Source organism: Phasianus colchicus, chromosome 29 (genome assembly GCF_987193195.1).
Source record: "Phasianus colchicus chromosome 29, bPhaCol1.hap1.1, whole genome shotgun sequence".
In the NCBI taxonomy this organism is placed as follows: Eukaryota; Metazoa; Chordata; class Aves; order Galliformes; family Phasianidae; genus Phasianus; species Phasianus colchicus.
In genome coordinates this window covers 3,328,346-3,341,243 of record NC_143464.1, presented here as the reverse complement: position 1 = coordinate 3,341,243, position 12,898 = coordinate 3,328,346, and the positions used below count along the sequence as shown (strand labels likewise).

The 12,898-nt window shown below is 49.8% G+C and overlaps 1 protein-coding gene across 4 annotated transcripts in view; it reads right to left on the bottom strand.

The window, feature by feature from the left end:
• CDK16 (cyclin dependent kinase 16) overlaps positions 1-12,898 on the bottom strand; it is a 101,847-nt gene that overhangs the window by 40,567 nt on the left and 48,382 nt on the right. The gene's annotated exons all lie outside the window — the stretch shown is intronic.

The following is a 12,898-nucleotide window of genomic DNA, read 5'->3' as shown; positions in this document are numbered from 1 at the left end:
CTGTAGGATTTTTGGGGTCCCCCTATAGGATTTATGGGGTCCTCAATAGGAATTTGGGGTCCCCTAAAGGATTTTTGGGGGCCTCTATAGGGCTTGGGGTTCCCTATAGGATTTTGGGGTCCCCTAAAGGATCCGATGGTATTTGGGATCCTCAATAGGATTTTTGGGGTCCCCTATAGGATTTGGGGTGCCCTACAGGATTTCGAGGTGCCCCATAGGATTTCGGGGAGCTCCATAGGATTTTGGGGTCCCCTATAGGAGCCCATGGGGATTTGGGGTCCCCTGGAGGATTTTTGGGGTCCCCCTATAGGATTTATGGGGTCCCCTAGTGGATTTGGGGTCCCCTAAAGGATTTTTGGGGGCCTCTATAGGGCTTGGTGTTCCCTATAGGATTTTGGGGTTCCCTAAATGATCCGATGGTATTTGGGATCCTCAATAGGAATCTGGGGTCCCCTATAGGATTTTTGGGATCCTCCATACAATTTGGGGTGCCCTATAGGATCCTATGGAGGTTTGCAGTCCCCTGTAGGATTTTTGAGGTCCCTTATAGGATTTTTGGGGTCCTCTATAGGATTCGGGATGTCCTATAGGATTTTGAGTAGCCCCATAGGATTTTGGGGTTCCCTATAGGATTTTGGGGTCCCCTAAAGGATCTGATGGTATTTGGGATCCTCACTAGGAATTTGGGGTCCCCTATAGGATTTTTGGGGTCCTCCATACAATTTGGGGTGCCCTATAGGATCCTATGGTATTTGGGATCCCCTGTAGGATTCTTGGGGTGCCCTACAGGATTTCAAGGAGCCCCATAGGATTTTGGGGTCCCCTATAGGAGCCCATGGGGATTTGGGGTCCCCTGGAGGGTTTTTGGGGTCCCCTATAGGTTTTTTGGGGTCCTCTATAGGATTTCGGGTGCCCTATAGGATCCTATGGAGATTTGGGGTCCCTTATAGGATTTCTGGGCTCCTCTACAGGATTTGAGGGTCCCCTATAGGATCCGATGGTATTTGGGATCCTCAATAGGAATTTGGGGTCCCCTATAGGATTTTTGGGTCCTCCATACAATTTGGGGTGCCCTATAGGATCCTATGGAGATTTGGGGTCCCTTAAAGGATTTTTGGGGTCCTCCAAAGGATTTGAGGTCCTCTATAGGATTGGAGGTCCCCTAAAGGATTATTGGGGTCCCCTATAGGATTTGGGGTGCCCTACAGGATTTCGAGGAGCCCCATAAGATTTTGGGGTCCCCTATAGGAGCCTATGGGGATTTGGGACCCCCTGTAGGATTTTTGGGGTCCCCCTATAGGATTTATGGGGTCCCCTAGTGGATTTGGGGTCCCCTAAAGGATTTTTGGGGGCCTCTATAGGGCTTGGGGTTCCCTATAGCATTTTGGGGTTCCCTATAGGATTTTGGGGTCCCCTAAAGGATCTGATGGTATTTGGGATCCTCAATAGGAATTTGGGGTCCCCTATAGGATTTTTGGGGTCCTCCGTACAATTTGGGGTGCCCTATAGGATCCTATGGAGATTTGGGGTCCCTTAAAGGATTTTTGGGGTCCTCCAAAGGATTTCAGGTCCTCTATAAGATTGGAGGTCCCCTATAGGATTATTGGGGTCCCTTATAGGATTTGGGGTGCCCTACAGGATTTCGAGGAGCCCCATAGGATTTTGGGGTCCCCTATAGGAGCCCATGGGGATTTGGGGTCCCCTGTAGGATTTTTGGGGTCCCCCTATAGGATTTATGGGGTCCCCTAGTGGATTTGGGGTCCCCTAAAGAATTTTTGGGGTCCTCTATAGGGCTTGGGGTTCCCTATAGGATTTTGGGGTTCCCTAAATGATCCGATGGTATTTGGGATCCTCAATAGGAATCTGGGGTCCCCTATAGGATTTTTGGGATCCTCCATACAATTTGGGGTGCCCTATAGGATCCTATGGAGGTTTGCAGTCCCCTGTAGGATTTTTGAGGTCCCTTATAGGATTTTTGGGGTCCTCTATAGGATTCGGGATGTCCTATAGGATTTTGAGTAGCCCCATAGGATTTTGGGGTTCCCTATAGGATTTTGGGGTCCCCTAAAGGATCTGATGGTATTTGGGATCCTCAATAGGAATTTGGGGTCCCCTATAGGATTTTTGGGGTCCTCCATACAATTTGGGGTGCCCTATAGGATCCTATGGTATTTGGGATCCCCTGTAGGATTCTTGGGGTGCCCTACAGGATTTCAAGGAGCCCCATAGGATTTTGGGGTCCCCTATAGGAGCCCATGGGGATTTGGGGTCCCCTGGAGGGTTTTTGGGGTCCCCTATAGGTTTTTTGGGGTCCTCTATAGGATTTCGGGTGCCCTATAGGATCCTATGGAGATTTGGGGTCCCTTATAGGATTTCTGGGCTCCTCTACAGGATTTGAGGGTCCCCTATAGGATCTGATGGTATTTGGGATCCTCAATAGGAATTTGGGGTCCCCTATAGGATTTTTGGGGTCCTCCATACAATTTGGGGTGCCCTATAGGATCCTATGGAGATTTGGGGTCCCTTATAGGATTTTTGGGGTCCTCCGAAGGATTTTTGGGGTCCTCTATAGGATTGGAGGTCCCCTATAGGATTATTGGGGTCCCCTATAGGATTTGGGGTGCCCTACAGGATTTCGAGGTGCCCCATAGGATTTTGGGGTCCCCTATAGGAGTCTATGGGGATTTGGGGTCCCCTGGAGGATTTTTGGGGTCCTCTATAGGATTTCAGGTGCCCTATAGGATCCTATGGAGATTTGGGGTCTCTTATAGGATTTCTGGGCTCCTCTACAGGATTTTGGGGTCCCCTATAGGATCCGATGGTATTTGGGATCCTCAATAGGAATTTGGGGTCCCCTATAGGATTTTTGGTGTCCTCCATACAATTTGGGGTGCCCTATAGGATCCTATGGAGGTTTGCAGTCCCCTGTAGGGTTTTTGAGGTCCCTTATAGGATTTTTGGGGTCCTCCGAAGGATTTGAGATCCTCTATAGGATTGGAGGTCCCCTATAGGATTATTGGGGTCCCCTATAGGATTTGGGGTGCCCTACAGGATTTCGAGGTGCCCCAAAGGATTTTGGGGTCCCCTATAGGAGCCCATGGGGATTTGGGGTCCCCTGTAGGATTTTTGGGGTCCCCCTAAAGGATTTATGGGGTCCCCTAGTGGATTTGGGGTCCCCTAAAGGATTTTTGGGGTCCTCTAGAGGGCTTGGGGTTCCCTATAGGATTTTGGGGTTCCCTAAAGGATCCGATGGTATTTGGGATCCTCAATAGGAATCTGGGGTCCCCTATAGGATTTTTGGGATCCTCCATACAATTTGGGGTGCCCTATAGGATCCTATGGAGGTTTGCAGTCCCCTGTAGGATTTTTGAGGTCCCTTATAGGATTTTTGGGGTCCTCTATAGGATTCGGGATGTCCTATAGGATTTTGAGTAGCCCCATAGGATTTTGGGGTTCCCTATAGGATTTTGGGGTCCCCTAAAGGATCTGATGGTATTTGGGATCCTCAATAGGAATTTGGGGTCCCCTATAGGATTTTTGGGGTCCTCCATACAATTTGGGGTGCCCTATAGGATCCTATGGTATTTGGGATCCCCTGTAGGATTCTTGGGGTGCCCTACAGGATTTCAAGGAGCCCCATAGGATTTTGGGGTCCCCTATAGGAGCCCATGGGGATTTAGGGTCCCCTGGAGGGTTTTTGGGGTCCCCTATAGGTTTTTTGGGGTCCTCTGTAGGATTTCGGGTGCCCTATAGGATCCTATGGAGATTTGGGGTCCCTTATAGGATTTCTGGGCTCCTCTACAGGATTTGAGGGTCCCCTATAGGATCCGATGGTATTTGGGATCCTCAATAGGAATTTGGGGTCCCTTAAAGGATTTTTGGGGTCCTCCAAAGGATTTGAGGTCCTCTATAGGATTGGAGGTCCCCTAAAGGATTATTGGGGTCCCCTATAGGATTTGGGGTGCCCTACAGGATTTCGAGGTGCCCCGAAGGATTTTGGGGTCCCCTATAGGAGCCCATGGGGATTTGGGGTCCCCTGGAGGATTTTTGGGGTCCCCCTATAGGATTTATGGGGTCCCCTAGTGGATTTGGAGTCCCCTAAAGGATTTTTGGGGTCCCCTATAGGAGCCCATGGGGATTTGGGGTCCCCTGGAGGGTTTTTGGGGTCCCCTATAGGTTTTTTGGGGTCCTCTATAGGATTTCGGGTGCCCTATAGGATCCTATGGAGATTTGGGGTCCCTTATAGGATTTCTGGGCTCCTCTACAGGATTTGAGGGTCCCCTATAGGATCTGATGGTATTTGGGATCCTCAATAGGAATTTGGGGTCCCCTATAGGATTTTTGGGGTCCTCCATACAATTTGGGGTGCCCTATAGGATCCTATGGAGATTTGGGGTCCCTTATAGGATTTTTGGGGTCCTCCGAAGGATTTTTGGGGTCCTCTATAGGATTGGAGGTCCCCTATAGGATTATTGGGGTCCCCTATAGGATTTGGGGTGCCCTACAGGATTTCGAGGTGCCCCATAGGATTTTGGGGTCCCCTATAGGAGTCTATGGGGATTTGGGGTCCCCTGGAGGATTTTTGGGGTCCTCTATAGGATTTCAGGTGCCCTATAGGATCCTATGGAGATTTGGGGTCTCTTATAGGATTTCTGGGCTCCTCTACAGGATTTTGGGGTCCCCTATAGGATCCGATGGTATTTGGGATCCTCAATAGGAATTTGGGGTCCCCTATAGGATTTTTGGTGTCCTCCATACAATTTGGGGTGCCCTATAGGATCCTATGGAGGTTTGCAGTCCCCTGTAGGGTTTTTGAGGTCCCTTATAGGATTTTTGGGGTCCTCCGAAGGATTTGAGATCCTCTATAGGATTGGAGGTCCCCTATAGGATTATTGGGGTCCCCTATAGGATTTGGGGTGCCCTACAGGATTTCGAGGTGCCCCAAAGGATTTTGGGGTCCCCTATAGGAGCCCATGGGGATTTGGGGTCCCCTGTAGGATTTTTGGGGTCCCCCTAAAGGATTTATGGGGTCCCCTAGTGGATTTGGGGTCCCCTAAAGGATTTTTGGGGTCCTCTAGAGGGCTTGGGGTTCCCTATAGGATTTTGGGGTTCCCTAAAGGATCCGATGGTATTTGGGATCCTCAATAGGAATCTGGGGTCCCCTATAGGATTTTTGGGATCCTCCATACAATTTGGGGTGCCCTATAGGATCCTATGGAGGTTTGCAGTCCCCTGTAGGATTTTTGAGGTCCCTTATAGGATTTTTGGGGTCCTCTATAGGATTCGGGATGTCCTATAGGATTTTGAGTAGCCCCATAGGATTTTGGGGTTCCCTATAGGATTTTGGGGTCCCCTAAAGGATCTGATGGTATTTGGGATCCTCAATAGGAATTTGGGGTCCCCTATAGGATTTTTGGGGTCCTCCATACAATTTGGGGTGCCCTATAGGATCCTATGGTATTTGGGATCCCCTGTAGGATTCTTGGGGTGCCCTACAGGATTTCAAGGAGCCCCATAGGATTTTGGGGTCCCCTATAGGAGCCCATGGGGATTTGGGGTCCCCTGGAGGGTTTTTGGGGTCCCCTATAGGTTTTTTGGGGTCCTCTATAGGATTTCGGGTGCCCTATAGGATCCTATGGAGATTTGGGGTCCCTTATAGGATTTCTGGGCTCCTCTACAGGATTTGAGGGTCCCCTATAGGATCTGATGGTATTTGGGATCCTCAATAGGAATTTGGGGTCCCCTATAGGATTTTTGGGGTCCTCCATACAATTTGGGGTGCCCTATAGGATCCTATGGAGATTTGGGGTCCCTTATAGGATTTTTGGGGTCCTCCGAAGGATTTTTGGGGTCCTCTATAGGATTGGAGGTCCCCTATAGGATTATTGGGGTCCCCTATAGGATTTGGGGTGCCCTACAGGATTTCGAGGTGCCCCATAGGATTTTGGGGTCCCCTATAGGAGTCTATGGGGATTTGGGGTCCCCTGGAGGATTTTTGGGGTCCTCTATAGGATTTCAGGTGCCCTATAGGATCCTATGGAGATTTGGGGTCTCTTATAGGATTTCTGGGCTCCTCTACAGGATTTTGGGGTCCCCTATAGGATCCGATGGTATTTGGGATCCTCAATAGGAATTTGGGGTCCCCTATAGGATTTTTGGTGTCCTCCATACAATTTGGGGTGCCCTATAGGATCCTATGGAGGTTTGCAGTCCCCTGTAGGGTTTTTGAGGTCCCTTATAGGATTTTTGGGGTCCTCCGAAGGATTTGAGATCCTCTATAGGATTGGAGGTCCCCTATAGGATTATTGGGGTCCCCTATAGGATTTGGGGTGCCCTACAGGATTTCGAGGTGCCCCAAAGGATTTTGGGGTCCCCTATAGGAGCCCATGGGGATTTGGGGTCCCCTGTAGGATTTTTGGGGTCCCCCTAAAGGATTTATGGGGTCCCCTAGTGGATTTGGGGTCCCCTAAAGGATTTTTGGGGTCCTCTAGAGGGCTTGGGGTTCCCTATAGGATTTTGGGGTTCCCTAAAGGATCCGATGGTATTTGGGATCCTCAATAGGAATCTGGGGTCCCCTATAGGATTTTTGGGATCCTCCATACAATTTGGGGTGCCCTATAGGATCCTATGGAGGTTTGCAGTCCCCTGTAGGATTTTTGAGGTCCCTTATAGGATTTTTGGGGTCCTCTATAGGATTCGGGATGTCCTATAGGATTTTGAGTAGCCCCATAGGATTTTGGGGTTCCCTATAGGATTTTGGGGTCCCCTAAAGGATCTGATGGTATTTGGGATCCTCAATAGGAATTTGGGGTCCCCTATAGGATTTTTGGGGTCCTCCATACAATTTGGGGTGCCCTATAGGATCCTATGGTATTTGGGATCCCCTGTAGGATTCTTGGGGTGCCCTACAGGATTTCAAGGAGCCCCATAGGATTTTGGGGTCCCCTATAGGAGCCCATGGGGATTTAGGGTCCCCTGGAGGGTTTTTGGGGTCCCCTATAGGTTTTTTGGGGTCCTCTGTAGGATTTCGGGTGCCCTATAGGATCCTATGGAGATTTGGGGTCCCTTATAGGATTTCTGGGCTCCTCTACAGGATTTGAGGGTCCCCTATAGGATCCGATGGTATTTGGGATCCTCAATAGGAATTTGGGGTCCCTTAAAGGATTTTTGGGGTCCTCCAAAGGATTTGAGGTCCTCTATAGGATTGGAGGTCCCCTAAAGGATTATTGGGGTCCCCTATAGGATTTGGGGTGCCCTACAGGATTTCGAGGTGCCCCGAAGGATTTTGGGGTCCCCTATAGGAGCCCATGGGGATTTGGGGTCCCCTGGAGGATTTTTGGGGTCCCCCTATAGGATTTATGGGGTCCCCTAGTGGATTTGGAGTCCCCTAAAGGATTTTTGGGGTCCCCTATAGGAGCCCATGGGGATTTGGGGTCCCCTGGAGGGTTTTTGGGGTCCCCTATAGGTTTTTTGGGGTCCTCTATAGGATTTCGGGTGCCCTATAGGATCCTATGGAGATTTGGGGTCCCTTATAGGATTTCTGGGCTCCTCTACAGGATTTGAGGGTCCCCTATAGGATCTGATGGTATTTGGGATCCTCAATAGGAATTTGGGGTCCCCTATAGGATTTTTGGGGTCCTCCATACAATTTGGGGTGCCCTATAGGATCCTATGGAGATTTGGGGTCCCTTATAGGATTTTTGGGGTCCTCCGAAGGATTTTTGGGGTCCTCTATAGGATTGGAGGTCCCCTATAGGATTATTGGGGTCCCCTATAGGATTTGGGGTGCCCTACAGGATTTCGAGGTGCCCCATAGGATTTTGGGGTCCCCTATAGGAGTCTATGGGGATTTGGGGTCCCCTGGAGGATTTTTGGGGTCCTCTATAGGATTTCAGGTGCCCTATAGGATCCTATGGAGATTTGGGGTCTCTTATAGGATTTCTGGGCTCCTCTACAGGATTTTGGGGTCCCCTATAGGATCCGATGGTATTTGGGATCCTCAATAGGAATTTGGGGTCCCCTATAGGATTTTTGGTGTCCTCCATACAATTTGGGGTGCCCTATAGGATCCTATGGAGGTTTGCAGTCCCCTGTAGGGTTTTTGAGGTCCCTTATAGGATTTTTGGGGTCCTCCGAAGGATTTGAGATCCTCTATAGGATTGGAGGTCCCCTATAGGATTATTGGGGTCCCCTATAGGATTTGGGGTGCCCTACAGGATTTCGAGGTGCCCCAAAGGATTTTGGGGTCCCCTATAGGAGCCCATGGGGATTTGGGGTCCCCTGTAGGATTTTTGGGGTCCCCCTAAAGGATTTATGGGGTCCCCTAGTGGATTTGGGGTCCCCTAAAGGATTTTTGGGGTCCTCTAGAGGGCTTGGGGTTCCCTATAGGATTTTGGGGTTCCCTAAATGATCCGATGGTATTTGGGATCCTCAATAGGAATCTGGGGTCCCCTATAGGATTTTTGGGATCCTCCATACAATTTGGGGTGCCCTATAGGATCCTATGGAGGTTTGCAGTCCCCTGTAGGATTTTTGAGGTCCCTTATAGGATTTTTGGGGTCCTCTATAGGATTCGGGATGTCCTATAGGATTTTGAGTAGCCCCATAGGATTTTGGGGTTCCCTATAGGATTTTGGGGTCCCCTAAAGGATCCGATGGTATTTGGGATCCTCAATAGGAATTTGGGGTCCCCTATAGGATTTTTGGGGTCCTCCATACAATTTGGGGTGCCCTATAGGATCCTATGGAGATTTGGGGTCCCTTAAAGGATTTTTGGGGTCCTCTAAAGGATTTGAGGTCCTCTATAGGATTGGAGGTCCCCTAAAGGATTATTGGGGTCCCCTATAGGATTTGGGGTGCCCTACAGCATTTCGAGGAGCCCCATAGGATTTCGGGGTCCCCTATAGGAGCCCATGGGGATTTGGGGTCCCCTGGAGGATTTTTGGGGTCCCCCTATAGGATTTATGGGGTCCCCTAGTGGATTTGGGGTCCCCTAAAGGATTTTTGGGGGCCTCTATAGGGCTTGGGGTTCCCTATAGGATTTTGGGGTCCCCTATAGGATCCGATGGTATTTGGGATCCTCAATAGGAATCTGGGGTCCCCTATAGGATTTTTGGGGTCCTCCATAGAATTTGGGGTGCCCTATAGGATCCTATGGAGGTTTGCAGTCCCCTGTAGGATTTTTGAGGTCCCTTATAGGATTTTTGGGGTCCTCCGAAGGATTTGAGATCCTCTATAGGATTGGAGGTCCCCTATAGGATTATTGGGGTCCCTTATAGGATTTGGGGTGCCCTACAGGATTTCGAGGAGCCCCATAGGATTTTGGGGTCCCCTATAGGAGCCTATGGTGATTTGGGATCCCCTGTAGGATTTTTGGGGTCCCCTATAGGATTTAGGGTCCTCTATATGATTTGGGGTGCCCTATAACATTTTAGGGTCCCCTAAACGATCCTATGGGGATTTGGGGTCCCTATAGGATTTTGCGGGGACTCTATAGGATTCAGGGTACCCTATAGGATCCTATGGGGATTTGAGGTCCCCTATAGGATTTTTGAGGTCCCCTATAGGATTTGAGGTCTTCTATAGGATTTGAGGTTCCCTATAGGATTTTTGGGGTCCTGTATAGGATTTCGAGGTGCCCCGTAGGATTTTGGGGTCCCCTATAGGATCCCATGGGGATTTGGGGTCCCCTATAGGATTTCTGGTGCCCTACAGGATTTCGAGGTGCCCAATAGGATTTTGGGGTCCCCTATAGGATCCTATGGGGATTGGGATCCCCGACAGGATTATTGGGGTCCCCTATAGGATTTGAGGTCCTCTATAGGGTTTGGGGTGCCATATAGGATCCTATGAGGATTTGGGGTGCCCTATAGGATTTTGGGGTCCCCTATACAGTTTTGGGATGCCCTATAGGATTTTGGGGTCCTCTAGAGGATCCTATGGAGATCCGAGGTCACCTACAGGATTTTTGGGGTCCTCTATAGGATTTCTGGTGCCCTATAGGATATTGGGGGTCCTCTATGGGGTTTTGGGATCCCCTGTAGGATTTGGGGTGCCCTATAGGATCTTATGGGGACTTGGGAATCCCTGCAAGATCCTATGGAGATTTGGGGTCTCCTATAGGATTTGGGGTGCCCTGTAGGGTTTTTGGGGTCCTCTATGGGATTTTGGGGTCCCCTATCAAACCCTATGGGTTTTTGGGGTCGTCCCTATAAAACTCTGGGTTCCCCTATAGGATTTTGGGGTTCCCACCCCCTTATGGGATTTTGGGGTCCCCAATAGGATTTTGGGCTCCCCTATGGCACTTTGGATTCTCCTATGGGACTTTGGGATCCCTTATGGGATTTTGGGGTCCCCTATCAAACCCTATGGGTTTTTGGGCTCGTCCCTATAAAACTTAGGGTCCCCCTATGGGATTTTGGGCTTCCGACCCCCTTATAGGATTTTGGGTCCCCTATGGGTTTTTGGCATCCCCAACAGGATTTGGGATCCCCTATGGGATTTTGGGGTCTCCTATGGGACCTTGTAGGGTTTTGAATCCCCTCTAGGATTTTGGGGTCCCCTATAGGGTTTCTGCTGCCCTATAGGGTTTTCAGGTCCCCCCATAAATCACTACAGGGTTTCGGGGTCCCTTATGGGGTTGTGGGATGCCCTATAGGATTTGGGGTGCTCTATAGGATTTTGGGGTCCCCAATAGGATTTTAGGTTTCCTTATGGGATTTTGGGGTCCCCGATCAAACCCTATGGGTTTTTGGGGTCATCTCTATAAAACTCCGGGTTCCCCTATAGGATTTTGGGGTTCCCACCCCCTTATAGGATTTTGGGGTCCCTTACAGCTTTTTGGTGATGCTTATAGGATTTCGGGGTTCCGTATGGGGTTCGGGTGTCCCCTATGGGATTTTGGGCTCTTTTATGGGATTTTGGGCTCCCTTATGAAACCCTATGGGTTTTTGGGGTCATCCCTATACTACACAGGGTCCCCCTATGGGATTTTGGGCTTCCCACTCCCTTATAGGATTTTGGGGTCCCCAATAGGATTTTGGGCTCCCCTATGGGAGCTTGGGCTCTTTTATGGGACTTTGGGATCCCTTATGGGATTTTGGGGTCCCCTATCAAACCCTATGGGTTTCTCGGGTCGTCCCTATAGAACTCAGGGTCCCCCTATGGGATTTTGGGCTTCCCACCCCCTTATAGGATTTTGGGTCCCCTATGGGTTTTTGGCATCCCCAACAGGATTTGGGATCCCCTATGGGATTTTGGGGTCTCCTATGGGACCTTGTAGGGTTTTGAATCCCCTCTAGGATTTTGGGGTCCCCTATAGGGTTTCTGCTGCCCTATAGGGTTTTCAGGTCCCCCCATAAATCACTACAGGGTTTCGGGGTCCCTTATGGGGTTGTGGGATGCCCTATAGGATTTTGGGTGCCCTATAAGGTTTTGGTGCCCCCAATAGGATTTTAGGCTCCCCTATGGGATTTTGGGGTCCCCTATCAAACCCTATGGGTTTTTGGGATCATCCCTATACAACACAGGGTCCCCCTATGGGATTTTGGGCTTCCCACTCCCTTATAGGATTTTGGGGTCCCCAATAGGATTTTGGGCTCCCCTATGGGAGCTTGGGCTCTTTTATGGGACTTTGGGATCCCTTATGGGATTTTGGGGTCCCCTATCAAACCCTATGGGTTTCTCGGGTCGTCCCTATAGAACTCAGGGTCCCCCTATGGGATTTTGGGCTTCCCACCCCCTTATAGGATTTTGGGTCCCCTATGGGTTTTTGGCATCCCCAACAGGATTTGGGATCCCCTATGGGATTTTGGGGTCTCCTATGGGACCTTGTAGGGTTTTGAATCCCCTCTAGGATTTTGGGGTCCCCTATAGGGTTTCTGCTGCCCTATAGGGTTTTCAGGTCCCCCCATAAATCACTACAGGGTTTCGGGGTCCCTTATGGGGTTGTGGGATGCCCTATAGGATTTGGGGTGCTCTATAGGATTTTGGGGTCCCCAATAGGATTTTAGGTTTCCTTATCGGATTTTGGGGTCCCCTATCAAACCCTATGGGTTTTGGGGGTCATCCCTATAAAACTCCGGGTTCCCCTATAGGATTTTGGGGTTCCCACCCCCTTATAGGATTTTGGGTTCCCTTACAGCTTTTTGGTGATCCTTATAGGATTTTGGGCTCTATTATGGGATTTTGGGCTCCCTTACGAAACCCTATGGGTTTTTGGGGTCGTCCCTATACAACACAGGGTCCCCCTATGGGATTTTGGGCTTCCCTCCCCCTTATAGGATTTTGGGGTCCCCAATAGGATTTTGGGCTCTCCTATGGCACTTTGGGCTCTCTTATGGGACTTTGGGATCCCTTATGGGATTTTGGGGTCCCCTATCAAACCCTATGGGTTTTTGGGCTCGTCCCTATAAAACTCAGGGTCCCCCTATGGGATTTTGGGCTTCCCACCCCCTTATAGGATTTTGGGGTCCCCAATAGGATTTTGGGTCCTCTATGGGACTTTGGGATCCTTTATGGGATTTTGGGGTCCCCTATCAAACCCTATGGGTTTTTGGGGTCGTCCCTATACAACTCAGGGTCCCCCTATGGGATTTTGGGCTTCCCACCCCGTTATAGGATTTTGGGTCCCCTATGGGTTTTTGGCATCCCCAACAGGATTTGGGATCCCCTATGGGATTTTGGGGTCTCCTATGGGACCTTGTAGGGTTTTGAATCCCCTGTAGGATTTTGGGGTCCCCTATAGGGTTTCTGCTGCCCTATAGGGTTTTTAGGTCCCCCATAAATCACTACAGGGTTTCGGGGTCCCTTATGGGGTTGTGGGATGCCCTACAGGATTTGGGGTGCTCTATAGGGTTTTAGTGCCCCCAATAGGATTTTAGGCTCCCCTATGGGATTT